Below are 25,952 nucleotides of genomic sequence, written 5' to 3'. Positions count from 1 at the left end.
GGAGTTTGAACAAAGACCAAGGACTATTACCTCAAATTTAGAAAAAAAAAAAAAAAACTTATCTTATTGTCTGATCTTGCTATCTCTTATACTTTATGTTTCTTCCTTAAGGATGTGATTTCTCTCTGATCACACTCCATTTGGATCAATGTATACCATGGAAACAATGTAAAGACTGGCAAATTGCCTTCTGTGGGGGTGGGGGTGGGGGAGGGGAAGTAAGATTAGGGGGAAAATTGTAAAACTCAAAACTCAAAGTAAATAAAATCTTTAATAAAAAAACTGAGCAGGGGAAATTGAAATTGAAGTTTGAAGATGAGAGGAAAGAGCTGATTAGGAGGGGAGATGAGATGCAAAGCCTCATTTAAATGAACAGGAAGATCAAAGACTAGTCAATATTAGAGTTGGAAGAAACCTTAGAACACAGCATGTTAGGATTTGGAAGAGGTCTTAGAAAACATCTAGACCAATCCCCTTATTTTAAACATTAAGAAAAAAGGAAGAGTGGAAGAGGGAGAGAGGAAATAGAAAGGGACAGGGAGAGGAAAGGAAGACCGAGGGGGAGAAGAGAATAGAGAGAATAGAGGAACTGCTTCTGCTTGAAATCACAAAGTAAGTTCCTAACAAGTTCACAGGAAGGAATATTTGTACTAAATCTTCTATGCTTCAGAGTCCCTCCACCTCTACCTGATGAAGGGGCTGGACTAAATGGAGCTGAGAGAAGAAATCGGAACTGATCTGTTTTCTTCATACATTGCCTCCCTCTATCTGTGATATAGTCATGTTCCCCAGAAAGCCTCCCAAGTGCTGGATGACCTGGGCAGGACTGGCCTGGCTGAGCCAGGACAGCAATTCTGTCCTATCCCTTCTGCAATGCCACATACTTGAAGGGCTTTTCTATTGCTGATTAATTTCCTAACTCTCTCTCTCTCTCTCTCTCTGTCTTTGTTTGTCTGTCTTTCTCCCCCATTCCCCCAACACACACATATGGGCATACACCTAGCCCATATAAACACACACATTCATGCACACAACTCTATCTCTCACTCTTTCTCTCTTCCTCACTCTCTCACCCTCTCTTTCACTCTCTCACTCTTTCACACACATATACACATACATACACATACACATACAGGCATACACATAGCCCACATACACACACATTCATGCACACAACTCAATCTCTCACTCTTTTTCTCTCTTACTCTTTCTTCCTCACTCTCGCTCTCACACGTATACACAAACACACACAGTCATACACATAGCTCGCATATGCACACATTTATGCACACAATAACTCTCGCGCGCTCTCTCTCTCTCTCTCTCTCTCTCTCTCTCTCACACACACACACACATACATATCTGAATAACCCACATACACACACATTCATGCACACAATACACATAAGTACTCACATACCCACATATCAACACACACCCAATTCAGCAGGCCTCCTCAAGTATTTTCTGCTAACATTGGGGGGGGGGTGCTCCTGGCTGCCCACCAGTAAACAAGGTCCCCAGGGGATTAACCAGCACTGGGGCCATGCAATAGGAAAAGTCTCTGACTTTAAAAGAAGAGATCACAGCACAAGTCCCCAGCTTTGCTCCTGCTTTTTCTACATATTAATTAAGATACTTCCTGTTTCCAGACCTATAAAATAAAGAATAAAAAATGCTGGTGGCTGTGGATAGAGCATTGGGTCTGACAACAGGAAGAACTGTATTCAGACATTTACTAGCGTAGGGCCCTGGGCAAGTCATTTACTTTCTTTCTGCCTCAGTTTCCTCAACTGTAAAGTGGCAATAATACTAGTATCTACCTCCAAAGTTGTGCAGTTGATATTATATTACTAAATAAGCTCTATAGAATTTTTTATTACCTTCCCCTTCATAAAATTATGCTGGAAATCAAATGAGAATTTTTATAAAGTGCTACATAAGTATCAGCTATTATAAACAAGACTCCCCTCTACTACCCTGCTCTTGACTCATAACAGGGACGCTAAGGCTTCCCCAACAAGCTCAGCTCCAAAAGGTCCTGCCAAACTGAAGAGACATGGAACCTGGGCCTGCTATTAGACCAGCACCACAGGAGTAAATGAGTCGATGTGAGTAGAAGTTACAAAGAGTGAAAGGTAAAAAAGAACTGCCTAAGAATTGGAATGTGCTGCTCAGCTCAAGGCCAAGTCTCCTGAGCTTCAGGTTCTTCCCCTTCTTATCTAGTCTGCAAATATCTTGAATGTACCCAAGTGATTTTTATTTTTGTTTCTCTTTTTTAGAATGTGAGCTCCTTTAAGAGAGAGACTACATTTTTGCCTCTCTGTATCTCCTCCACTTAGTGCCCACCATACAGTGTCTAATAAATTAATACTTGCTGACGGACTCCCAGAAGTTACTAGCAGTGAACAATGGTTCATTGACTTAGGGAAGGCCATAAAGGAGATCCTTGGCCAGACATGGATCTCAATTTTGTATCCAATTCTAGAATTCTGTTTGTGACCCAAACCCAACAGACTCAGTCCAAGGCAAGAGGAGCTCCTCATCTGGACACCCAGGAAGTGGTGAATTTTTTTTAGCAACAGCAATTCTCCAAGGCCATCTGTTGTGAACTCTGCCAGTCCCACAAAAATCACAGTTCTCTGAAGGACTAAAATATCAAAGTTTATGTCATGTGAGAGACAGTGTGGTGGCTTGGTTCATATTCTGGATATGGTGTTGGGAAGGCCTCCATTTAAATATTGTCTCTGAAACTCCCTAGCTATGTGACAATCGGCAAGTCACTGAACTGTTTCAAGCCTTAGTTCCCTCATCTGTAAAATGGGGGTAGTGACTGGAATGCCTAATTTAGGGGATGGTTATAAAGATAACACCTATAAAGTGCTTCACAAATAAGACAACACATGAAAAGTGCTTTACAAGCTCCAAAACCCTAAATAAATGCCGGTTGTTATTACTCCTATCTTCACTCGAATGATAAATTTCAGGGTTATGGATTCAATCTCTCCTCCCTTCCTTTACTAATTCCCTTAATAATTTTCACTCTCACATTTACAAGTTTTGCTGTGGTGGTCATGTTTGGCTTGACCTGAGTGGGTCAAGACTAGAGACAGTGGGAAGAAATTAGCAAAAGGCAAATTAAGGTTTATAAAAGACAAACTCCCAGATGATTTGCACTGTTATCTATTGAGTCCTCTAGACCCAGACCCGCTTCCTCTTTAAATCAAGGTTGGATGACCACTAGCTGGGTGTGTTGCAGAGCAGATGTTTCAGAGGTTGAAGCAGATGCTGCTGTGGTCAGTTCTAGAAAGTTGGCCCTTATCTCTCCCCTAAGCTCCAGAACACATACATTCAGATGTCCCACCCTCCCCTCAAACTCAACGTGTTCAAAACTGAACTGATTCACATTTCTCAAAACTGACTTCACTTTCCAACTGTCTCATTTCAGTTAGTGCCAACACAGACTCAAAGGAAAGTAACCTCAAAGTCATACCCGACTTCCTTTTATTCACTATGTCTAGAGGTCACACAATCCCTAGGAGGTGGTAATCCCCAAACAGATCAGAAGATCACAGAACTACAAGAAAAATAGACCAATTCCCTCGTTTTACCCATGAAAAATCTGAGGTCCAAGGGAGGTAACTTTTCCTAAGTGGCAACCTGGGTCAGAGCAAATCCCCTCCCTGGACCCTTTCCTTATCTCTAAGGTAAAGAGGATTAGCCCTAGATGATTCCTAACATCTTTCTAGCTCCAAAATCCTAGAAGACTGTGATTCCCAACTTCTAATTTGGCTTGTTTCCAATTGTTAAGAATGATCTGATCCTAAATGGAGCAGGATTTCAGAAAAGGAAACTCAGAGGTCATCTAGCCTGATGAATACCTAAAAAGAATCCTCTCTGTATAACATCCAAAGAGTGCCATCCAGCATTTGCTTGAGCACTTCTGAAGACAAGAAACCTGCTCTCCCTTAAGAGCTCATTTTACTTGGGCACAGTCCTAAATGCAAGAAAAGTGGTTCCTTAATCAGTTTGCTCACCTATAAAATGGGCATAATGCTTGGGTTACATTTCTTTTGTAAAGGCAAGATAACATTTGAATCTCCTGCCTCATGGGGCTATCATAAGAATCAAAGATAGTAATAGGAAAGACAGATCACTTGCAATTTCTGTGTGGAACTGGTTTTCTAAGCAAAGTCTATGAAGCCACAGGTCAGAGTATCTTGGTCCAATGTTGGCAAATTCAGAGAAACAGATCCCTATCTATCACATATTGACTTAGAAAACCACAAATTAACATTCTCTACCTTATACTGTATTTTTATTTCTTTTGTTAAACATTTCCCATCACATTGTAATCTGGGTCAGACAGCAAGTTTGACAGATCTAAGTAGACTGTGGGATGATACCTTCTACCACAGAGCAGTTGAGGTCCACCCGACCTCAGGCAGCATATAGGAACCAGCCCTCTGTGGTTCATGAATGAAGAAGATGCTGAACTAGCTTTGTTTAGAACAAGGTTACCATAACTCATAGGAAAAAACTCTTTGGAAACACCTTTCAGCAACCCCCAAGCTGGTCTTGCTCTTCCAGTCCCTCTCTCTCTCTCTCTCCCCTTTTCCCTTTCCTCCTCCCTCCTTTTGTCTGTTAGAGACAAAAGGTGCCTGAAGGCAGGATGGGATACAAAACCCATCAAGGATCTTGAGTATCAAACTCAGAACCAAACAACCCCCAGTTCCACTTTAGTCTGATTCAGCCAGCCTCATCCAAGGTAAAAATTAGCTTTAAACATGTAAGATCTGGGGGCTGAGAGGTGTCGACTATCAAACTTGTCCTTTCCTTTTTTCTTTTTGCATATCAAAATGTAAACTAGTCAGGAGAATGGCAGAAAAGTCAAAGTGAATCACATCAGGTTCAGTAACTGGAAGAGTATGTGTTAGCTACAATTAGACTAGGGATGGGGGAGTTGGGTGCCATCAATGTCAAGAACCCTGGCTTTGGAGGAAGAGGACCTGAGATCATTGCTACTGATTTGCTGGGTGACCTCACTTCTCTGCTTGGGGTCTCAGATTCCTACCACAACAATTCTATCCTTCTTTTAGAGGACCACTGCCAGAAAACCCTTATCCTCAGACATAAGAGATAAAGAGATGGCAATGGCAGATGAGAAAATGGGAGGGTCCAGTCTAATTCTAGCACCCATTCCCAGATCAAAATTTCTATGATAAGATGACTCTCAATAGGACTATATGGAGATTCCTTGAGTTTCATATGGCCAAATTAATTTAAAAGGGGGGGGAGCTGCATTCGGAGGCAGAGGATCTGGATTCAAATCCTACCTTTACTACTTACTGTCTCTATGTAACTTTGGGCAAGTTTATCTCCCTGGGTCTCAGTTTCCTCATCTGTAAATTGGTGGGCTGGATGATTTAGCCACTGAATTCCCTTCTAGCTCTACACTTCTGATCCTACTAATTAGACAACTTTTCAGGGTCCCTTCCAGCCCTAGGTCTCTCAGATTAAGAATACACATTTCTTCATGACTCTAATTATTATTAATAAAGGGCTTGGTTCTTATCATCCCTGTGTGGTCTTGCCCCCATTTTATAGATGACACTGAGAGGAAGTGATGATGATCACAGATATTATCGTGTAGCATAAGCAAGTCTTACAGATCATGGATTTAGGGGCAGGAAGGGGCTTTAGAGGGAATGAATGGGTGTAATTATGAAAAGAAGGAAAGAGACTTGGCTCCAAGCCTTGGATATTCTGTTGCTGTTGTGGATGCTGCTGCTGTTTGGGGGAGACTTTTGGAAACAACACAGTTTCTGAAATTGGAACTGCTTCAGTTTGGTCAAGAGGAAAGAATACTGATCTCAGAATTAAGGGACATGGGTTCAAGATCTCATTCTGCAAGTACCAAGCTAAGGGGATGTGAACAATCACTTCACTTCTTGACCTCATTGTCTTCACCTGTAAACCAAGGAGCTGAATTAAGGCTCTGAGATTCCTTTTTGTTCTACCATCTGAGTTGCAAAGACAGCAGGGAATTTTGTTATTGTTCTGGAGTGGGGGCAGGGAGAGGGTCAGATATCTTTCTTATTGAAATTGTGACAGAAATAACCACCCTGAATAGTCATGAAAGATGGCTGTCTCTTTGCAAAATTAATTATTGAAAAAAAGATCAAAGCAGCCTTTTTCCCTTTTCATGTTCACTGGAAAACCTGCCACGATCAGGGCTCTTTGTCATAAACTATGAGATTTGAAACACCATTATTTCTGATTTACTAGCACAATCTACATGGTCAAATTTACTCAAATCACCCTTCTAGCTAGTTTATTTTGGGATTGTAAAAGAGAACTATCTCACCCCATTTCAAGAATTTGACTGGAGCACTTCTCCAAAGTCTACAAATTCTCCTCCTCCTCCATCACGACCATTGGGAGATCTTTCAGAAAACTGCCCCAGACCACATTCATTCCCCAAGCTCCCCATAATGTTTGACATTGAACAGAATCCGGGCTCAGGCAACATTACAGAATGCATCTCTAATGCTATAATGAGGCTGAAAGTCCTGTAGAGTGCCTGTATGATGGATCAACTTTCTTGTGATGACTCGTCCATAATAATAGTTCACATTCTGAATAACACTATTAGCTAAAATTGTGGTGTTTTGAATCTTCTCGATAAGAGATAGGGAATTGTTAATAGAAATTCCAGGAAGCTTCAGTCTGAAGCTGCCCCTAGCCAATTGCCTTCTGGAGATGATGTAAACTGGAGAGAAAGGAGTCCATACTTTCTGCCAAAGGTTTACCCTTTCTAATGCTGTATTGAGGTCAAGCAACTTGCCTACTATTTTATCCCTCTCCACAATCTGGCACCACCCTATCTTTCCAGCCCTATCCCATATACCTCCTGCCCACATATTCTAGCTAAAAACTAAAAAACAAATAAATAAACAAAAAGGAAAAACACCCAAGGTTTTTCCCTTTCTCTATTCCTGTGTCTGGAATATTTTCCCCTGCTAGAATCCTTATTTAATACCTCTTAGAAGATACCTAATTTTGACTATATCATTATTCACACCATCAAAATGCCTCTGTCACTGAGAAAAAGGTTGAAACAAAAGTTGTGGCCAAATAAACAAACAAGTCAATAAATAAGGGCATCTCCCTGTGACAATCCTGGTGATGACATGGGGAAGCTAATTCTTAGACAACAGATGCCACAGTCCATTCTAGGTCCATGCTCATCTTTTCTACATGGGTATGGCTTGCCAGAGTTTGAGCACTTGAAATGTGTGACCTTCAAGCATCTGCTAATCAATGAATAATAGTGAAAACCCAAGCTGGAGTCTGACCTAATCATGGCTTCATGGAATGAGATTACTAACTCAAAAGTAAAAGAATCTCCATCCTCTAAATATATTGGGGGTGGGGGGGGGGGGGGGAGAAGGACAGCATGTAATTAGGAAAGAAAATGCAAATATAAACAAAGTAAATAAAAATAAGAGGGATGGTAGCAGCTGAAGGGGATCAGGAAAGACCCGGGAAGAGACTCTGCTTAAGCTGAATTTCAAGCAGTGAAGTCAAGGAGCAAGGGCATTCCAAGACATGATATCAGGAGATGGAGTTCTCATATGGGCAACAGCAAATGGGCCAGTTTAGCCGGAACACAGAGAATGTGAAAGGTAGTAATGTAAGTAAGACCAGAAATCAGATTGTGAAGGGTTTCAGTGTTGAGCAGGTTTTTATATTTGGTCCCAAAGATGATAAGCCAATGATACTTCTTGAGAATAGGACTGAGGAGTGCTCATTCGGCAGTGGGCAACCTTGAGCTAGGAAACAGCCAAGAGCTGGCTGTATGGATCTGAGAATCATCTGCAGAGAGTCCCTAACTGAACTCATGGGAATTCAGGTGATCACTGAGAGAAAAGGTGAAGAGACAGAAGAGTACTAAGAGAGACCCACAGCTGAGATACTCATCCTTTAAAACATGATTCGCTTCCTCCAGAAAGTCAACCTGAATCCTCACAGCAGGCAGCATCTCAAGAATATCAGAAAGGACCTGAGACCAGGTGAGCCAATGAGGGTACAGAGAAGCCAAGAGCCATTCATTGATCACAAGCATAGTAAGTCACAGAGATGGAATTTGAGCCCAGGTTATAAGAGAGGGAGTGTGGTAAATTAGGAAAAACATGTGCTCTTGAGTCAGAGGATTTCGGTTCAAATATCAACTTTCACATTTACTTTCTGTGTGACTTGAGGAACCTTTAACACCCCTGAGCTGTGGTTAGTCCCCAGAGGTCTAGTTCTGGACCAAGTAAAGCCATAGCTGGGCATTCAACGTCGCAGTGGAAACCTCAAGGTAGAGGAAAACTAAGTGTCTCCTAAGGCAGCCTCCTTTCATTAACAAGTTATTTCTTTACATTAGGACCAAATGAGCCTTTTACTGTTGACAGCAATTGCTCCTAGTCCCATTCTCTGGGACTAGAGAGAACAGAGCTAATACTTTACAAAACAGCCCTTCAAATACATGAATACAGCTATCACACACACACACACACACACACACACACACACACACACACACACACACACCCCTTTGCAAGCCTGAGTATTCCCAGTTCCTTCCTCATATGACATAACCTTCCTCACCCTGGTTCATCTTTTTTCTGAAGGCTCTTATTTCATCAATGTGGTGTCAAATCCCATTCTCTAGACACAGTCTAAACAGGTAGTTGTCTCCTTTATCCTAGGCACGGTAGGCACTAATGCAGCCTAAGATGAATTTTCTTTATTTTCCATGTCCTTCTTGGAATGGAACTTATAGTCTTCTAAAAGTCCTCTACCTCTGTCAGATGAACCATGACCTGACCACATTTCCTTCATCTTATGTCTGGAAAGTAGATATTTGGAACCAAAGTGTACGACTTGAGGCATTCCTATAAATTTCACATCAGATTCATCATGTGTGTTTGTGTGTCTGTATGTCTGTCTGTGTCTGTGTGTGTGTCTATGTGAGTGTGTGTGTGTGTGTGTGTGTGTGTGTGTGTGTGTGTGTGTATGTTAACCCACTGATATCTTTTGGGATCCTGACTCTGTGTTACTTAGGATGTTAGCTGCTCCCTCCTCAAAGTGACTCACTTTCCACCTCACCTCTAAGAATAATTTCCCTCCTCACTTAGCTCCCTTTAACACTTGGCTCAAGGGGCGGCTAGGTGGTCCAGAGGATAGAGCAGCGGCCCTGGAGTCAGGGGTACCTGAGTTCAAATCCAGCCTCAGACACTTAATAATTACCTAGCTGTGTGGCCTTGGGCAAGCCACTTAACCCCATTTGCCTTGCAAAAACCTTAAAAAAAAAAAAAAGACTTGGTTCAAGTATCACCTTCTACAAAAGATCTTTCCTAATTTTGTCCCCAACCGTTAGTGCTCTCCTGATGTCAAACTGGATAGAGTCCTGGGCCTGGAATTGGAAAGACCTTCATTCAAATCTGGCCTCAGACACTTACTAGCTGTGTGATCCTCAGCAAATAATTTTCCCTCTGCCTGACTCAGTTTCTTCATCTGTTAAAAATGGGATAATCACAGGATTATCATGAGATCCCACTTCTAGACACTTATTTTAAGGAGTTATTATGGTCATTATTAAAAAGAAAAATCCCATGGACAGAAAAAAATTTATAAAATTATTCTTGGTAATAGCAAAGACTTGACAGATATCCATTAACTGGGTAGTGGCTATGCATTCTATGCTTCATTTGCAAAATGGTTTATTACTGTCTGATGACTAGAGCTATTCCAAAGCAGAACAAGTGACCTCAAGAGGTCCCAGACCTCAAGCCAGGCCTGCGGATCGGTGGTGGTACACATCAGAGTGACGATTCCCTTCTAGCATGAGTTAGGCTCCTTGGCCCCTGAGATTCCAATTCACAATGGAAGGAAACATGAGAAGATGCATGCACTGATACAAAGTAAATCAAGCAGGACCAGGAAAAGAATACACACAGTGTAAATGGAAAGAATAATAATGAAATCATCGAAATTGAATGTTCCATAATGATAAAGACCAAGTAGGCCCCAAAGAAGCTCCAGGAGAATGCTGCTGTCTCCCTTCCTTGCAGAAGTGGGGAGGAGGGCTATGGATGTGGAACATCTTGGTTAATTCAAGTGAATTGTTTTCCTTTTTCTCTTTTTTTCTCATTGTTAAAAATGAAAAGGAATGGAATTTATTGTGAAATAAATGCAGATGATATGAAATCAAAAGTAGAAGAAAAAGAGAAAAAAGAAAAATAGTGGGGGGGGCAGTGTTAGAGAGAGGTTGCCTACTTCCAGGAAGAATATAAAACATGGTAGAACGACCTCTGTCCAGACACAAGCCCACCTGTTCAGCAACATTCTTCTTGTTGACCCCCTGAGCTTTCCAGTACCACTTGCCTGTTCAGAACCAAACAAAATACCTTCCAGTCGGCTGGACTCCTCTTAGTCCTGCTCCAAATCACCCATCCCCCTGAATGACAACTGAATTGGCCTTCCATCTTGATTCTAAATGCTCAAATTGGAGCCACCGGCATGTTTCCTAGGCTACAAAATTAACAAGCTAGCTAACTGGCTAAACAAAGGCTTTGAGAGAAGCTGCATGTTAAGACACACTGTGTTCAGCAATGTGCAAGAGCTGGAATGCTCCCCGCTTGGGCGAGTGGCCCAAGACTACCAGGAGGCCCGGCAGCACTTGGCTCCATAAAGGAGGCCCTTTTTCTACACATTCCATCCTCTCTTTGGTCCGGGGCCCAGACAGTAGCATTGGATGTCACAAACACGTTATAATGGCCCATCTATAATGATAAAGATGACCATCTTCAACAAAAACCAACCTGTTGGCTCTGTGGGTCTGGATGTAGATGGTACCATGAGTCCACCAGATTTGCAGACTTCATTGTGGGTTCCAGAGTGAGGCCCAAACTAATTCTTCCCAAAAGTTATGGTTCTCAGTCACTGTTCACAGGGCCTGAGAAACTCATACCCTAGAGAGTTGGCAACCAACTTCAGAGACCTCATTGATGCCAATGAGGCAGGCCCTCTGGAGCCAAAGCATCATTGACGATATCCCCCACTGGCCTTGCCTCCCATTTAAGGTATTTTTCTTTTCCCCTCCAAGTGAACACACTGAGGCAGCTACAGCGGGGGGTCAGAAGTTGGAGTCTGAGCACTACAGGAAGCCAGCAAGGGAAAACAGACCAGCTAACTTTTTTTTTTAAACAAACCAACAAACATCCCACCCCCACCCCTAGAAAAGGGAGGCAGCATCACAAAATGGAGTGGCTGGCTCAGGGTCCTTCCCAGCCCACTGAGCATTGGAGAAAAAGGAACTCTGTCACTCCCTGGTCTGCTAAAAGGATGCCTCACTGAACACAGAGGTGACCTATACTTTCTAGGTCCCTCCTCATCCCTCCCTAGGGTGGGAAGGAGCTCTCAGGCTAAGAAACAGCCATCAGGAAGGCAACTAGGAAGAAAGGAGAAGCCAAGAGAAGAGGCTGGAAACTCTAAATAGAAAAATCCATTCTACCCAAAGAGGAGAAAGGAGCCTGGAATTTACTGTGAACTCCAAGATGGGTCTAATCATACTTAGGCTTATAGCTCCCTTGCTTTATCCACCATGAGAAATAGAAGTGTTCCAAGCAGGAGTGCGGGCCAGCAGGAGATATCATTAAGTGACTCCTGTATCTGGAGCATCCACAGGGCATGCTCATATCTCAGCCCTCTTCAAAATGCTTCCTCATTTGATCTTTACAATAGCATAACTATTCTAGTTACCCATATATCAATGTAGCCTAGAGAGGTTAAGGGTGCTCGAAGGTCTAATACCTAATCTGTGATAGAGAAGGGACTCAAACATGGGTCCACTAAATTCAAAGGGAAAGCTTGGGCACCTGAGCATCTTTCTTCTCATGGGATGGCTTCTCCCATAAGCAGCTCCATTCTCTGAAGTGGTTTGCCATCAGCAGGTGAGTGGGAGAGGAGGGTCTTTATCTGAGAGTTGACAAGTATAAGAAGTGAGCTTGAAGACAGAACAACAATATAAATGAGGATGTCCATGTAATTTTACTATAACCAGCTAACCCTAACGTAGTACTTTACGGTTTACAAAGTCTGTTCTCCACAAGAACCCAGGAAAGCAGATATTACAAATAGCATTTTCCCCATTTTAGGAAAACAGACCTAGAAGATAGGTGATTTGTTGTGTGTCCATCAATATGAAAAACAAATCAGAACAAATCTTCAAGGAAAGCTCAATAGCTTGATAGTGAAAGATCCCCCAAAATCCATGATGATTTCCTCCCTCCCTCCCTCCTTGTCACCTTTCTCCGGGTTTCATGAGAATCTAAGAAATAGCTATAGCAAAAGCAAATCTTGCCTTCACTACCAAGTCAAAATTTCCTAGTAAATAGACCATTTTTCTAAAAGTAGTGAATGAAGAAGTAATTCTGGAAATGTAGAATGCTTTGAACCACTCCCCCACCCACCACCCAAAAAAGGCGGCTCAGGTGTTCCTTGAAACTAAGAAAAATGAAATTAACAGATATATTAAAACCTTCCAAAAGGTCAAAATGGAATTTTTCTATTAATTGACAAGGACAGATCTTCTTTTCCTTTTAAAAAATCAGAAACAAAACAACTTCAGATTATGCATTGTTTGCTTACAGATAAGACAGATAACATTAAAATCTCTCATATTTTTGAGTTTCCCAAAAGTAAGTTGAGTTTTTAGACTTCAGAAAAAAGTATTATCAAGGGCAGCTGAGGTCAGGGTCAGCTACATACACTGTCAAAATGAGTAGCTATTGAATGGTCCAATTTCAGTGACACCAGGAAAGTTCCTCACCCACACCTACCCACAATGCAAATCCCCAATGTCTTCTCTGTCGGTCCGGAAACCTAAAATTCCATCATTAGAAATGTGTTTCTTTGTTTCTAGTGGTATCCTCACATGGAAGAGTTTTGGGGTTTTTTTTTAACTTTAAAATGATTAATCCTTCAAACCACTTTTGACCAGGTATATATGGAGCTCATTTATCAAGGAACAAATTGTTGAGAGCAAGGAGTGATGAAACTTAAGCTCTCTGCTCACCAATGAGGTCTGGAAATGACCTCTCCTATCTACTAGTCCTGATGAGATATCTGCCATATGACAGATAGGACAGGATGCAGTTCAAAAAAATATAAAGCCCCAGAGAAATGGGCTACAATTGAAAAAAGCATGATGTTTCACCCACAACCTTGGACAAGTCACCAAATTCTTTAAGCCTCAGTTTCCTTGTCTGTAAAATAAGAAGTCTGGACTAAATGACCTCAGGTCCTTTTCAGCTTTAAATCCTTTGATTCTCTGAGTGTGAAGGGTAATTAAATTATTAAATAGCAATCAGCTGCAACATTCAGGCTGGCTAAGTACTGCAGAGCAAGGGTTTGTAAAATATAAATTATATCCCTCCATATCAAAGCAATCAATTAGCCCCCACTAAGTGCTAAGTGCTGGGGGGTACAAAAAGAGGCAAAAGATAGATCCTGTCCTCAAGGAGCTCACAATCTAATGGGGAGACAACAAGCAAATAAATAAATGCAAACATACAATATACAACAAAAAGAGAAAAATATTTAAAAGAGGGAAGGCAACGGAATTAAGAGGGGTTTAGCAGTCACTCACTCTATCAACTCTTATTAAGCTCCAACCACATTCGGTTCAAACCCTACCTGTGGAAGGACTTTCCTGGTCCCTCCCCACTACCCACAGCTGAGGCTTTAGCTCAGAAGTTCCCTTCCTTTTGTATCTCCCGTATACATAGCTATTTACATATTCTCCCTCATCAGGATGTGAGCTCCCAGCCCTCCTCAATAATGTCTTAGAAAAGGGCCTGGCATATTTGTTGTTGAATCCTTCAGTCATGTCTGGTGACCTGTATAGGTGGTTTGCCATCTCCTCTCCTCCCCGGGAGTAAAGCAAAGAGGTTAAATGACTTGCCCAAGGTCCCATAGCTAGTCTCACAGCCAGATCTGAACCCATCTTCCTGACTCCATCCACTAAGCCATCTGGCTGCCTGTCTGGCACCCTTCATAAAATGCCACTTCTTGTTATGACGAGCTAATGGTCTGAATGGCAGGAGGGATGAGGAGGCAGGGAATAAGACACCATTACAGACACCCACAAAATATATCTCAAGGTAAATCTATTCTTTTTGTTCATATTCATGATTTCATCTGGGTAGGGAGCTTCTCCCTGAGGAAATTCCCTCTACCAATGCAGGTCAGCAAAAACTCTGAAACTTAAGAGTCTTAAAAGAGAAGCTGAGAATTAATGTGACTTGTCCAGGGTCACACTGTCAAGATATGTCAAAGTCTGGGTCATCCTGACTCCAGATCATCCAATCCAGGCCCTGGCTCTGTGTCTATTTGCCAAACTGCCTCCCAATATTTAAAGAGTTGTAACATAAAACCTCAGTACAAGGACAGAGAAAAAACACCAAGGAGAAGGTGGCATTTTATCAAATACAGAATAAAAAGAAAATATGCTGGACTGTACTAAATAAAATGTAAGCAGGATCAGGACTAACAAGTCAAAGTTCAATTAGATAATGAGGGTTGAGGAGTTGGGGGAGTGGGGAGGGGCCTGTACAACATAACCAACCTATAGTCAGAAAGAGACTTGGCTAGGCTTCCAGTTGACTGTGTAATGGGGACAAATTGAGTCTCTCTCTCTCTTTCTTTTTTTTATTTTATTTATAAAAGGCAATGGGGTTAAGTGGCTTGCCCAAGGTCACACAGCTAGGTAATTAGTGTCTAATGTCAGATTTGAACTCAAATCCTCCTGACTCAAGGGCTACTACCCAGCTGCCCCCATTTCTATAAAAGGGCTAGGACTAGGTGATCCTAGCTTGGAGGAATCTAACTCCAGCCAAGCCCACCCTACCCCGCCCCCTACTCAGGCAAAGCTGTGAAGTGAATCATTTGCCTTGGGTAATCACAGGTCCCATTTCGGTTTCAATCAACCTCAAGATAGCCCAGGTCCCCAAATGAATTCAGGGCCCAGTTTAGTGGCAAATTCAAGTTCAAAAACATTAAAATTGTTTCCCATTACTCCTTTATGATGCTCTAGTCTAGGTAAGAGAGAGCATCCAAGATCTGAAAGGTCATTATGTTAGAATGATCTGACTCATTATTTAAAAGCCAATATGAGAAGCTGCTTTGAGTAGGTTTCCCTTCCTCACTTCAAACAAGAATATGATTGTTTCATAAGGGGAATAACCTGAAAATCTGTCCCTAGCCACCTGAAATTTAAGCTGCCCAAATCATACCAAGTGACAAGTTATTCTACCATTAAAACATCTGCTGACCCTGAGTACAGAGTAATTCTTCTAACTAGAATAATTCTGGGTTCGCAAATAGCCTTCCCAAGGACCAATCAAACCAGGTATACCAGCTTACATTGAAAACACTATAATCCAGTAACTGCCTGTTACTGAGCCACCATTTTGGTTCCCAGTAGAAATAACCACAGGACTCAACTTTTCTCCTGGGGTAACCATAGACAAAGGATCCATTTGGGATGAAGCTATAGACAGCAGAAGGTGGAAAATGTCATTGTCAAATCAAGAGGCTCCCTATGATCATGTATGGTAGAAAGTAAACATTCTTCCCTTTGGGAAACAGGATAACCTATTACTCCTGGTCAGAGACAAAAAGTTGGAAGAATGGCATGATACTTTTCTGCTTTGAACCAGAGACACCAGACTGTAGTCTAAATCTTTGTCTATAAAGGTCCTTCAAAATTAGAGCAAAAGAAGTCTTGGGCAGAAGATTAAACCCTATTACTGTAGCCCCCTAGAAAATGGGTCCTTGGCAGAAATCTCTAAGGAGTAATTCAACATAAAACACCAGGATTGATCTCATTTCCTTCCAGATTTCTTCCTAATTCCTCGCCAACTTTTGCTACATCACAATTCAAGTACCTACCTGAATGGGAACTTCAAGAAAAGATCAAATTTGTACTATAAATGGCACCAAGAGAAGGCAGTTCTTACAACAGAACTGGGAAGACTAGCAGTAAAAGCTGACAAGATTAATTATAGATACTTTGTGGTACTCAGGCAACAACTTCACAATCAAATGGCCAGTGCCAGTCCAGGCCTTTGGCAGCAGAGATCTCATCTCCTCATTTTTTCCCATCTACAAAATGGTGAGGGTAGGATGAGAAGATCTCTAAGGTCCCTTCCAACCAGCAAAGCTATGACTTCCTAGAGGCTATCCACCAGGGTAAATTGCAAAGTTCACCCAGAAAGGGTGGAAAAGGGGATTGGGGGAAAGGGGGGATTTAATAATTTTCACTTTAAGTCCAACTCTTCCCTCCAACTCAGAACCTGCTTCCTTTCACCTTAAGCCTACCACCTGATCTGGCTCAGTGCAAACAAGAGTGTACAGCCCCAGGAAAAAACCAACTGTATTGCAAACCAGGTTAAAGTTTTCTCCTTTCACCAACCAACGTGATTTCAAGTCTTGGCCTTTCCTAGACTACTCATTTGCTGGAGGCCCACAGAAAGCCAAAGGTTTAAGGAATTCCATTTTTAAAAATTTTTTTTATTTAATGTAATGGGGTTAAGTGACTTGCCCAAGGTCACACAGCTAGGTAATTGCTAAATGTCTCATGCCAGATTTGAACTCAGGTCCTCCTGACTCCAGGACCAGTGCTCTGTCCATTGTGCCACCTAGCTCTCCCAGGACTCCATTTTTATCAGAATTTTGGCAAGAATCCTGCCTTGACATTGTCTTTTCCTATCTAAAGATGAATATCAGGGGAAATCCTGAGTAGCTAAATAAAGGACGCAGGAAGGGCTCATTGTCCCACATTGGGTCAGTAGCAACTTTCAATCATTTGGTATGAAGGCAGTTGTGACTGAATAGAAAAAGCATCATTTAGAGTTGGAAAGTCTGGTAGATTCCCCTCCTCCAATCATACAACCTTAGGGAAGTACCAGTTTCTTTACCTATAAAAGCAGTGCTTGCACTGCTAACCCCATAGGGGTTATGAGAATCAAACAATAATTATCAGCTACAATGAAGATATCTGATTTAATTGTTACATCTAAATAGTTTACTTACAAAAAAGAAGGTAATTGTTCCTTTATAACACTACCTCCCCTTACTATTACCAAATATTTGAAAGAAACAGGAAAGCAAAAATAATCCAATCAGTTGGGGCCATGAGTTGTACCTATGGAGGAACTAGAGGTTCAGGATTGTCTTTCCTGATTGCCTTTACTCAGAAGGGCTTTGGAAGAGTCACAAGGAGGCACCTAATGTCATTGACAAGTGTGTCTGTCATAGAGGAGATTTCTCCATTTACAACAAAGTGTTTTGAATTGAACTACATGACCTTGAAAATTGCTTTCTAATTCTATGATTTGTGACTCTGCAATTCTATTTTTGTCATTAAAGTTTTTTATTGTTTTTATTATTTCTAGACCTGTGATTTCAATGGTGTGGGAAACTTACTCCTTCATGAAGGTCAGCAACTCATTTATAAATGACAGTAAAAGCCAACTGGCTAGGGGCATTGAAAGGGTCAATGACTTGTCTGTGATCAAACTCTGTCTGGACACGTGTGTGTGTGTGTGTGTGTGTACATGAGTGTCCCAGAGACAAAAATTCAAGCAAAGAATGGTCTTCTCTCCACTATATGACGCTGCCTCACATTAACATCATCATCATTATCATCATCATCACCATCATTATCAACCTGTATAGCCAGCCAGTTTAATGAAATGATACTTCAAACCTTCAACAAAAGTTGATCTTATAATAATATGGTTCCAATGGGCAGGACACAAACCATCTATGTCTTCCTATCCTCTTGTCCATATTCTCCTATAAATCCTTGGGATATCCATCAGTTATCCATCTCTCAGGTATATGATGAACCTTCCCCCTTTTCCAGTCATATATCACTTTGATGTTCTCTATTTTATGGCTTTTTACATGCAATTCATCAATGGTAATAGGCTACAACCTGTTTAAACCCACTATACATCTCCCCATCCTTTAGGTGACCCATAATTTTGTCTCTTTAGGTATTATATTAGTCCATGATTCAAAGTCACATTGCATCAGTCGCCGAAAATTGATGTTACTGATTAATGGGGTTTTTGTTTCAAGGAGAAGGTTAGGGTCATTAAGATTATGGCCTCAGAGGGGAAGATGGTTTGGCATAATATAAAGAGAATAGGCCTAGACTTGGGTTCTAAGCTAAACCACATTATGATCTAGCTATGCTATGTTAAGCAAGTCATTTAATCATTATGAGTCTCAGGGTCTTCACTAATTACTCTAGCTAAAATTGATGCCTCCCCCCCAACCAATTTCTGATAGTACTTTGGGCCTATCCTTTATATTCATCTTTCCATTAAATAAAAAATAAGCTCCTTAGGAAATGAATAATTTCATTTTATCTTTGTTTCCACAGCAACACAGTGCTTACACATAGTAGGGACATAATATAATCTGTGAATGATGTTATAAATATTCAAATGGTCCTTGGTAGAAAAAAGGCTCCCCAGCCCTAATATAGTCCAATGGCCCAATTTTACAGATGGGGAAAACTCAGGCCCAAAGAAAAGCAGTCTATATCAGGATTAGCTGTACACTCATCTTATTTTATCTATAAATTCCTTGAAACAAGGGATTGGGTCTTAATTCATCTTCATACCTCTAATGTTTGCCATTATGCCTTGTATATACCAAATTGTATTTCTTGTATAAGAAAGTATTTCTACACAGTAACATGCTTGGAAAAAAATTAAAAAACTGTAAGGTAACCCAAGCATTTCCATGAATGAAGTCAACTTTATCCATCCATGAATAAGCAGTGAAATGTCTTTATGGGTGTAGGCGAGGAGAGCCATGAAGACAAGACCACAAGCAGCTCTTTCCAGGAGTCCCTATGTAGAAGCCATCCTGCTACTGCTGCTGTTTCAGGAATAACAACAAGCCTTCAAAAAGGCTCCCAACCAACATCCACAGGCAATGATGGATGCTAGAACCTTCACTGGCTAGACGTGTAATCAACCTGAAGTTCATAAAAAACTCAATTAAGCTCTTCCCAAGGCAACCCATTCTAGATCCACTCTATCATTATCTAAAAGATACCCTTAGGCAGAGAGGTTGTGAGCACCATACCATTTGCCTAGCAAAGTCCCTTTTAGAGGCAGACTACAAACCATACATTGAAACCATACAAGAAGGAAGATGTACCAAGCTCTGCCTCTTCATAGACTTAGAGGTAGGTGGATAAATGGGCAAAAAGAGAGCATCATAGACTTTGGATTCACAAATCTTTATTTTAGAAAAAGGAGAAAATAGACACAAGAAGAAAACAGAAACTACCAACAGTGGCAGTCCCATGGAAGATAGGGAAACAGTGTCTTTTTAGTGACAACAGAAGAACTAGGAGAGCTCTTGACTGAAGGGCTGGAGAGCCACATGGTACTACCAACATGATTGGCCACACATGGCCCCAGCTTGTGCCTTCAGTAGGTTGGATCATCTCCAGAGTATTCACTGAAGAGCAAGAGAAACTACATACAATGTAAGAAAGAAGCAAGGAAAGAATGGAAAGGAGAAAGTGATCACATCAGGACTCTGAACAACATTTAAAAGGCAGTGCTCTCTGAGAGATTAGCAAAAATAATAATAATAATAATAATAATAATGAGTTTTCTGGGGCTCCAGGAAAGAAATGAGAATATTCAATTTCCTTTCTTTGCAAGAAGAAGAGAAATTATGAGTATGGAATACCATATATATTATCAAGACCCAGAAAAATGTATTGATTGAATTTTCTGACTCATGTTTTACCTTCCCCCCCACACTTTTTGTTATAGGAGATTATCTGCTGGGTAGAGGAGGAATATATTCATAAATAAAGGTGACATAAAGATTTTAAAAGAGACATATTCCTTCTCTCACTAGAGCAGTGAGAGGTAACAGGTGTCAAATGTTGCTATCAGATGTGGTCACTTTGTCAGTTGGTTTTATTTAACTCTGCATGTGTGCTGTGTGTGTGTGTGTGTGAGAGAGAGAGAGAGAGAGAGAGAGAGAGAGAGAGAGAGAGAGAGAGAGAGAGAGAGAGAGAGTAGAAAATTGGGGGGGTGGCATATGTCTATGCAAAGAAACAAAAAAAATTTTTTTTCCATTGGAGAATGGGAACATTAACGTTTTTAAACATTTTATTTTTGACTAGGCTGTCTTCTAGGTTCAGCTGCATTGAAGATGCCAAAGCTACCTTCTGAGTGTCACTTATATTAAGTTGCATAACTTATTAATGTTAAATCATTCCCCCTTCTAAAATAAAAAAAAAATATGAGAGTATGTCATACTTCAACTTGGTATTTTCCTCAGTGCATGTTTGTTGAATGAAAAAATGAAAAGCCATTGGACTTGATCAGAGGGCTTGCGTCCAAATTCCAGAGATGCTCCTTATTGCTGTTGAACTCTTGGATAAGATACTGCTCTGAGAATCGGTACTCTTATCTGCAAAATAAAGAGTTTGAGCTAAAGGTCTTCTAAGATACCTTCCAGTTTCCACAGGATCAGGGATTCAAAGAATGAATTTCCTTAGTAACCACTGTAAGAATCCCCTCAGAAATCTATTAATTTAACAAACTCTTTATCATACAAACAAAAAAAAAACATAGCTATATCATATAATTTTTGGCAATTAAGAAAAATCCAAAGGCATTATCTTTGGGCTTCAGTTTTCTTATCTGTAAAATGAGGAGGCTGAATTATAGTACATTAATATAATGGCACATTACTGCACTATAAGAAATGATGACTATAAAAAGTCGAAAAGCATGGGAAGACTTACATGAATTGATACAAAATAAAGCAAATGGATTATATCAATGGAAATAAGGAGAATGAGGAATAGAAAGAAGAAAAAAGACACGGGAAGGAAGGAAGGAAGGAAGGAAGGAAGGAAGGAAGGAAGGAAGGAAGGAAGGAAGGAAGGAAGGAGGGAGGGAGGGAGGGAGGGAGGGAGGGGAGAGAGAGAGAAAAGGAAGGGAGAGAGAGAAAGGAAGGAAGGACAGAAGGGAGGGAGGGAGGGGAGAGGAAGGAAGGAAGGAAGGAAGGAAGGAAGGAAGGAAGGAAGGAAGGAAGGAAGGAAGGAAGAAAGAAAGAAAGAAAGAAAGAAAGAAAGAAAGAAAGAAAGAAAGAAAGAAAGAAAGAAAGAAAGAAAGAAAGAAAGAAAGAAAGAAACAGACGGACTAGTGTTTCAGTTGGTTTTATTAAACTGGTTTTCTCCATCTTTCTTTTTAAATATCTGTTATAAGAGATGTATGATTCAAAAACTGAAAGATAATATTAAAACAATTTCTTTTAAAATAAGGGAAGGGTTCCTTCTTGTGCTGAGTTCAGGACCCCCAGCCCCTTCATATCCCACTTTTCCCAGGTGCTCGGTTGGCTCAAAAGCCCCTGCAGGCAGTCAGAAGACCCAAAGTACTGGGCCTTGACTAGAGTTGCTGTTTGTATATGCATGAGTGCATGGACACAGTTGTTTCTCTTTCTTTTTCCATTCAGAGAAAACCAGGCCTGAGTGAGGAGCTCTCCAGGTGCAGGAAGCAACCAGTCGTGCATGCATGCAGAGAAAAACAAGGTTATCTGGTGACTGCCGTGTCACCCAGCAAAGGAGTGTCTCTCACCACCAGGAAAATGAATCCTGACTTCCTGGCCCCTTTTAAGACAGAGCAAGTGGGGCCAATCTGCTCAATGAATGGAGCTTTTAAAGAGAATTAGCTTCCTTTCTTTTTCCATTTTCACAGTACTTTATCCTCTAAGTCAATAGCTGGATGCAATGCCAATATTGACACCTAAAGAAGTAAGCTATGGGTGATGGACAGACAGGCAAAGGATGGGGTAGAACACGTAGCCCAGACGGTAAGGGTTCATGCTTAGAGTGCACTATATATATATTACAGTGTTTCACATATTGAGCACTTACTACAACTCTCATTATCTCCATTTAGAAGATTTTTAGAAGAATTTATTTTTTGCAATTAACAAAAAAAATCTATTTTCTCTCTTTACCATCACCCCCCCCCCAATTAAAAGCCCTTTAATAAATGTGCCTAGTCAAAAAAAAGCAAATTCCTGAGTTAGTAATCAATAGAGCTATGGACCATTCTGAGTATGTCACCACTCAGGGTCAAGGTGGGCAGCATCCTTCATCCTTGGTCCTATGGATCCATTGGTCTTTCAGGCAGAATCAAACAGCAGTAAAGTGTCAAAGATTAGACTTGAATTCAGGCAGTTTTGCCTCCAGGTGAAGCCCTTGATCCACAAGACCATATTGTTTTTTTTTGGGGGGGGGGGTTGTTTGTTTGTTTAGGTTTTTTGCAAGGCAAATGGGGCTAAGTGGCTTGCCCAAGGCCACACAGCTAGGTAATTATTAAGTGTCTGAGACAGATTTGAACCCAGGTACTCCTGACTTCAGGGCCGGTGCTATATCCACTTCACCACCTAGCTGCCCCAAGCCCATACTGTTTTATGCCCCACAAGTCACCTGGGCTGTCAGTCAAGGTCAGACCACTAAGCCCCAAGACCCTACCATGAAGAGCCAAAATGAAGCAGCCTGGTGGCACACACACCACCCCAGTCAAATGAGACCCAGGGGAACCATTACGACTAAAAACTCTGCAACAATACAAACTGTTCCCCCAGCAAGTAGTCAAACATCATTACATGGGAAGAAAAGTCCTCCCTTCTCGCCTGCTCCAAACTGAAGTCCGCAAGGGAGGTCCAGAAGACAATGCTACAGGGTTTAAGGGCCAGGAGGGAAATTAATGGGATTATATCTCCTGATTCTGCCAAACTCTGAGAGACTTCTGGGGAATCAGACAGGAGGAGAGCACATGGGTGTGACAGGAACCCAGTATCCCTTTATCCCCCTCCCAGTCCTATTTCCTGGGCAGCTGTGTGTGCCTGGCATGCCTTTAAACCAACAAACATTATAGCACAGGTTCTAGGAAGCATTGGGCAAATTACATATAATTAGGAGTTAGAAGACCCAAGTCCTGGATCCCACATGTGTTGGACATCAGGCAAGTCACCTAATTTACCTGAAACTCACTTTCTCTTTCTGCAAAAAGGAACTCACATCTACTCTAACAGTTTCACTAGGCAGAGTGAGCAAGTGAGTGAGAGAGAGAGAGAGAGAGAGAGAGAGAGAGAGAGAGAGGGTGTGTGTGTGTGTGTGTGTGTGTAAGAGAGAGAGAGAAAGGATGAATGAGAGCTCTAGAAGGCCAGAGACTGTCTTTTACCTCCTTTTGCATCCCCCAGCACTTAGCTTAATAAATGTTTATTGGATTTAATTGAACTGAAAGAAGAGATAGAGATAAAGATGGAAACAGAGACAGAAATACATAGAGATGTATATGAAATTGATAGACAGATATAAAGAGAGATACAGAGAAAGAAAAATGTAGATATGTTTGTGTGTGTGTGTGTGTGTGTGTGTGTAGATTTAGGGCTAGGGTTCGGTATAGAAATTGGTACAGATATATAGAAGTATCTCGAAGACCTTTCTTTCATGGAGCTTATAAATCTACACAAATGACTATGATATGCAGAAAAGTAAGGTTCCAGCAAGTACTAGGAGAGATGTGAAAAGAAAGAAATCATTATCACTTGGTGGGGAGGGGAGCTGAGAGATTAAGGGTCACTGGGTGCCTAGAATATTATTATCTACTTGCGTTGAATTGTTCCATCTCTGGCCCACCTCAAAAGGACTGATCAAAGCTAAAATGTTTCTGGAAGATTACTGCCCACCAATAAAGCCACTAAAGTCAAAGTGAATGAATGAGTTAAAGGTTCTTAGTTTATATGTCAGGGATGAATTGCTATACCTTAGTCCTCCAACATGACTTGCTTGCAATGGTAGTGTGCAATCCTTATACAAAGTCCAAGCTACCACTTAACTGCATGGGATTCAGGAAGAGTTGCAAAAACTTGTCCACTGCCTCAATTTAAATGTAATCTGTGCCACTTAAAGTCTCCCAGGCAAACTCAAAGTACTACATGGTTTTATGAATCACCGGCAAATAGCCATCCAGGATGCAAAAATCTAATCAAACCAAAAAGACAGGGAAGAGGAGGGAAGAAAGAAAGAAATTTAAAGAAGAAAAAATTCCTGAGGACACAAAGATCCAATATACACTTAAAGTAAAAAGTGAATGTTTCCTGGAAAAATTTCCCCCCACCTCAAAATCAATGCCAAACTGTAATGACCCTTAATTACTATCTAGTCTGTTCTTCCTGTTTTTATATAAAGAGAAACTGAGGCCCAGATTAGGAAAGTAATTTCCCCAGGGTTACATGACAAGTTAGTGGCAGAGTAAATCCAAGGGCTTCTAATTCCTATTATAATAGATTTACTTTCTCTCTTTCCTTTAAGTGAGTTTGGAAAGACTACTGAGTACTCAATTCCTAGGTTTGGTTTTGTTTTTTTAGGTTTTTTGCAAGGCAAACAGGGTTAAGTGGCTTGCCCAAGGCCACACAGCTAGGTAATCATTAAGTGTCTGAGGCTGGATTTGAACCCAGGTACTCCTGACTCCAAGGCCAGTGCTTTATCCACTACGCCACCTAGCTGCCTCAATTCCTAGGTTTTTAATGTAGAAATAGTCATTGGAGATGCAGGACTATGGAGGCAAAACACCATAGACACTGGCAGAGTGACTTGAACTTGAGTCATTTATTTTTGCTTAACTTCTTCCTTTCCTCCCCCAATATTTTAAGGGGGAGGATAATCTGGAAATAGTTGTAATCAAAATTGTTGTCATTTATATATAATCACCCTAACCTATAAGTTCATTTAAGAGCCAGTGAAACTGTCAGAGTAGAGTTTCAGGTAAATTAGGTGACTTGCCTGATGTCCAACAAATGGGATCCAGAACTTGGGTCTTCTAACTCCTAATTATATGTAGTATACCCAATGCTTCCTAGAGCCTGTGCCATAATGTTCAATGACTTAAAAGCATGCCAGGCTCATACAGCATGGCACCTATTAGAAAAGCTCTTAGAGGTCAGCTCCTACAAGAATGACACTGTTCTACATTCTTCATCAAGGAGTTTTCTATATGATGAAGGACTTGTGACTAAGAGTATCTTCTGTCTCTCCCTTGATTCTCTGCTAGAGGGTCTCATCAGTTTCTCCCTCAGATTAAGGAATTGAAGACATTATTAAAAATCGAATATCACCTGGTCAGGTGTCCCATCAAACCTCCTTCGGCCATTTAACATTATGGTTTAAAACTAGCTTGCTTATTCAGGGTTTTTGATCTTTTAGGGAAAATGATTTCCTCCTCTTCGTGTTTTTCCTGGCACTTACTGGGACCTTCCCCCCTCCCCTTTGAATTACCCTACTTTTCTGTATTTCGTCACCCATTTTATGTGTCTACTCATCCATTAGATTTATAAGCTCCATGGAAGCAAGCTCTACGAGTTAATTTACTCACCCTGGTGCTACAATGCTATTGCTGGGCACCATCCATCATCCAGTTCCTTGGGGCGATGGATCTTTCTACATCATGGAATGCCATTTGGACCAGTAATCACTGTGCCCGCAAGAGAGAATTTCTTCAGGTATGAATTCCGAAGTGAAATCACAAAAGCTAGCTGTGATTTAGAGTGAAGGCATTCTCACGAAGGAGACAGTCCCTGTACCAACAAGAACCTGCACTTCTGGAGCCTGCTTCCCATGGCAAGATTCTTCAGAAACAGCCGGGGAGGGCCCTGGAACCCAAGGCTGGATCATGAGGCCCAAACATTCCCTGTGGAGCCCTGATGACGTATAGCATGCATCTCAAAGGACAGAAGGGAAACCTCAGGACCCATGCAGAGAGAGAAAAGATGGA

General features: G+C 41.2%; 1 protein-coding gene and 1 long non-coding RNA gene across 4 annotated transcripts in view; both read right to left on the bottom strand.

The window, feature by feature from the left end:
* PHF2 (PHD finger protein 2) overlaps positions 1-25,952 on the bottom strand; it is a 184,295-nt gene that overhangs the window by 97,345 nt on the left and 60,998 nt on the right. The gene's annotated exons all lie outside the window — the stretch shown is intronic.
* The window catches only part of LOC141496141 (uncharacterized), a 52,815-nt gene continuing 35,881 nt past the window's right edge, over positions 9,019-25,952 (bottom strand). Inside the window, exon 2 of the long non-coding RNA XR_012470951.1 lies at positions 9,019-20,571. This is a non-coding gene — a long non-coding RNA (uncharacterized LOC141496141). The remainder of the gene's footprint in view (positions 20,572-25,952) is intronic.

The sequence above is a fragment of the Macrotis lagotis genome, chromosome 8 (assembly GCF_037893015.1).
Source record: "Macrotis lagotis isolate mMagLag1 chromosome 8, bilby.v1.9.chrom.fasta, whole genome shotgun sequence".
NCBI lineage: Eukaryota > Metazoa > Chordata > Mammalia > Peramelemorphia > Peramelidae > Macrotis > Macrotis lagotis.
This window is presented reverse-complemented; position numbering and strand designations above follow the sequence as displayed.